General features: G+C 29.2%; 1 pseudogene across 1 annotated transcript in view; it reads left to right on the top strand.

Annotated features, from left to right (window-relative positions):
* Positions 1-2,403, top strand: part of LOC147466678 (uncharacterized) — a 4,593-nt pseudogene extending 2,190 nt beyond the window's left edge. Inside the window, exon 3 of the transcript XR_015190810.1 lies at positions 1,834-2,403. The product of XR_015190810.1 is annotated as an uncharacterized LOC147466678 (transcript). The remainder of the gene's footprint in view (positions 1-1,833) is intronic.
* Positions 2,404-5,000: the final 2,597 nt, after the last annotated feature.

Below are 5,000 nucleotides of genomic sequence, written 5' to 3'. Positions count from 1 at the left end.
ATATATATATATATATATATAAATGTGCATTTATATCTATATATCTATTTATATGTTTCTATACAAATATATTTGAATATCTTTACATATGTACACACACACATAAACACACACTCACACACTCACACACACACACACACATGTATATATATATATATATATATATATATATATATATATATATATATATATATATATATATACATATATATGTCTGTGTGTGTGTGTGTGTTTGTATATACATATGTATCTATAAATATGCATATATATGTTTACACTGTAAATATATACAGATATAAATGTGTATATAAATATGTTAACATATTTGAATCTCTCTCTCTCTCTCTCTCTCTCTCTCTCTCTCTATATATATATATATATATATATATATATATATATATATATATATACATATATATATATATTTATATATATATGTGTGTGTGTGTGTATGTATGTATGTATGTATATATATATGTATGTATGTATACATGTGCTTCCCTATGTATATATACATATGTCTTTGCATAAGTGTATGTATACATATATACACATGTATATATGTATATATATCATATGTTCATACATATCTGTATTTACATATATATATGTATATATATATAGATGTATACATATACACACACATATATATATGTATATATATATATATATATATATATATATATATATATATATATATATATATGTGTGTGTGTGTGTGTGTGTGTGTGTGTGTGTGTGTGTGTGTTCATATATATATAGATATATATATATATATATATATATATATATATATATATATATATATATATATATATATTACGAGATATTTGTGTATGTCTTTTTTTTCTTTTCACTACGATAGCAACAATTAGTATTCATCTAACATTAGCATTTTTGTTTAAGAGTGTATATATATATGTGTATATGTATTTATATGTATGTATGTATGTATATATGTCTTTATATATAAATGTGTATTTATCTTTACACATATACAAAATATGTTCATGCATGTATATACTGTATATACATTTCAGTGTGTGTGAATAATAATAATAATAAAAACTATGCTATTATAAACCTATTATACATTTTTCATTGATTTTCTCGTTAAGATTGCAATTAGTGATATTAGTTGTTATCTAATATTAGCATGGCTATCGCTGCAGCTTTTCTATATTTTTCGACAAAATTATCGGTTCCTTAAAAGTAATAAATACAAATATAAGAACGTTAGCAGACTTTATAACCTGACTTGCACTTTCCATGCACTTCAAGGTCTTAAGCAACATATATAAACCGATGCACACAGTCTCACTCACACACTCTCCTCTGTTGTGGCCACAGCAACGTTGCTTAATCCAAGATGAAGTACTTGGTGAGTACGGTAAGCATTTCTCGCCTTATATTCGAATATATGCTTTAAGTGGGCCATAGACTTTGAAAGATAAGAAGAAAAAAATTACTTGACATTTATTTTCAGGCGATTGTGCTCCTTGCGGCTTCCGCTTGCGCTTCCCAAATCGAGAAGCGAGAGGCGGAGCCCAGCGTGGCTTACCATTCTGTCTACAGAACTCCTGCCTTTCCTCTGTCATCCTACGGACCATCCTTCCCTACTCACTACCATAAGAGATCAGCAGACGCCGAACCTTCCACCGGTTATGGCTACAGGACCTTCGTCCACACTCCTCCTGTCTATGGCGAGTATGGACACAGCGTTCACACACTCCACAAAAGGTCTGCTGACGCGGAGCCTTCTCGAGTTTACTCCCACGGAACCCATTTCCCCGTTACCTACGGAGGATATTATGGTCAGCGGCTTTACAAGAGGTCTGCTGAACCAGAAGCCGAAGCTTCTTACCTTTCTTATCCTTCTTATTTTCCCTACTCTCCTGTAACACCTTATTACAGGCACACTCTCTACAAGAGGTCTGCTCAACCCGAGGCGGAGGCTGAGCCTTCTCAGGGTTATCTCCCTACATACAGTGCCTACACTCCACAAACCTATTACGGCGGACACATCTACAAGAGGTCTGCTGAACCAGAAGCCGAAGCTTCTTACCTTTCTTATCCTTCTTATTTTCCCTACTCTCCTGTAACACCTCATTACAGGCACTCCCTCTACAAGAGGTCTGCTCAACCCGAGGCGGAGGCTGAGGCTTCTCAGGGTTATCTCCCTACATACAGTGCCTACGCTCCACTCCATTACGGTGGACACATCTACAAGAGATCTGCTCAGCCTGAGGCATAGCCATCTTACGTGCCCTCCCATACGTATTACACCCCTGCTACTCTTTATCGTTCCCACCATTATTGAGTTGGTAGAAAAGGAATCAAATAGGAACCATAGTGTATACTATTTCAATGCACGAGGTCCAATAAATCCTACGAATTCGTAAACCGTCCATTCCTTTTCCTTCCTTATATCAGTATTATCACCAGATTACAGTGCATAGCTCCCTGTAGTATATCTTCACTTGTGTTATGAAAAAAAATAAAGAAAAAAAGCAAAACAAAATAGAAAGATATAGAAAAAAAAATTGTCACTCATCCTAAGAAAAAAAAAAATGTTTATAAGATACCTGCGTAGGTTTAAATGAAATCCACAAGGTTATGCCATGCTTATGCAACTTTATTTCAATCTCTTTTTCTGCTTTGTCTTCTATTACATCTAATTTCTTCCATTTCACAATCTTTTTACTTTTCTTTATCTCTCATTCTCTCCCGCTGCGCATGAGACAGTGCTATCGTATGATACCTCACATATGTAATGTCATTTGCTTCATTTTCCAAAAAGTGTTCGACATATATCCCTCTCTCTATATACAAATTCGCACTCGGAGGAAGGGGTAACGATTATCAAATGTTTCCTTACCTTTTATTCGTGATCCGCTGACCCAATCATTATTCACAGTCGACATTATCCAGAAAGAAATTCACTGTCGACTTTGATCTTCATACCTATCCCGTTTTTTTAAAGACTTAAATATAGAAACACAAGTTTCCTGATTTATGTGCGTGTGTGTCCAACTGTTAGTATATGTGTGAATCTTCTATAGCCTTTCTTCTCCTATTCCTTTTTTTTTTTTCTTCTTCTTCTTTTTTCCTATCCTCTTTCTCAATCTCTCTTTCTTTCTGTCTCTCTCTCTTTCTTTCTCTCTCTTTCTCTATCTCTCTTTTCTTTCTCTTTTTTTTCTCTCTTTTCTTCTTTCTCTCCCTCTCTCTTTTTCGTCTTTCTCTTTCTATTTCTGTCTCACTCTCTCTGGATATACAAAAAATAAAGACATATATCTATCTATCTTCCTATATCTATATAAATATATATAAAGATATATATATATATCGTTTTGTGTATCTGTGTGTGTGTGTGTGTGTGTTTGTGTGTGTATGTGTGCGCGCTCATTTGTACATAATGTATTTAGGTATATATACTTGTATCTAACTATCTATCTATCTACTTATGTATATGTATGTATACATACATATACATATATATACATATACATATATATACTTATATATTTATACACACACACACACATATAATATATATATATATAATATATATATATATATTTATATATATATATATATATATATATATATATATATATATATATATATATATATATATGTATGTATATATATATATATATATGTGTGTGTGTGTGCGTGTGTATCTCATTTACAATAATTCATATATATGTATGTATATATATATATAGATAGATATATTTATATATATATATTTATTTTTATATATATATGTATATATCTATACATATATATGTGTGTATATATACATATATATATATATATATATGTATATATATATATATATATGTGTGTGTGTGTGTGTGTGTATGTATATATATGTGTGTGTATAAATATGTTTATATTTATATACACACACATATGTATATAGATATGTGTGTGTGTGTGTGTGTATGTGTGTGTGTGTTTGTAGGTATATATTTATACATAGGTAAAACACACACACACACACATATTTATATATATATATGTATTTATATATATATACATATGTAAATATATACACAAAGACATATATATGTATATATATGAATATATATTTATATAAGAATATATATGCAAATATATATATATATATATATATATATATATATATATATATATATATATATATATATATAGGTATATATGCACGTGCCTTATTTACTTTTACGGTGCTAACTGCCTTTTAGTAGTTTAATCATTTGTTTATTCCGTTTGATAGTTTTGGACTGTTTTACCTTAAATTGTGTTTCTTAGCTTATCTCCTTCTTGTCCATGTTTTTTTTTTTTTTCCTTTTTTCGTCTTTTTGTTTAAAATTAGCACTGATAATGTGGTTAGTACACTTTGAACCGTCAAATATTAAACCCGTTCACTTCATGTAGCTGCGCTGATGTTACTCACACAGAGACATAGGTACATATATGTGTGTGTCTGTATACACACACACACTCACATATATATATATATATATATATATATATATATATATATATATATATATATATATATACATGTATATATATATATATATTTATTTATTTATTTATAAATAAGTCAACATATGTCTATATGTGTGTTTTTGCAAACATACATGTATAAATATAGATATATGTATATATATACATACATATATACATATATATATACATATATGTATGTATAAATATAGATATATGTATATATATACATACATATATACATATATATATACATATATATTTATATATTTCTCTTTATTGTCAAAGCTGAAATTGAAGACTGAAATTATTTTAAAACTGCTGCTTCAGTTTTTCAGTATATCTATATTATGTTTTTCGATACACTAAAGATTTTCTTTATAGTAATAATAATATATATATATATATATATATATATATATATATATATAAATGGTTGCTGGATAACCTGGCTTCCAATTTCCATGCAATTCAAGGTCATAAGCAACATATATAACCCGATG

This window comes from Penaeus japonicus, unplaced genomic scaffold (assembly GCF_977035675.1).
Source record: "Penaeus japonicus unplaced genomic scaffold, GWHDUDI00000001_assembly GWHDUDI00000042, whole genome shotgun sequence".
In the NCBI taxonomy this organism is placed as follows: Eukaryota; Metazoa; Arthropoda; class Malacostraca; order Decapoda; family Penaeidae; genus Penaeus; species Penaeus japonicus.
The sequence above is the reverse complement of the archived record's forward strand: the minus strand, read 5'-3'. Positions and strand labels throughout refer to the sequence as shown.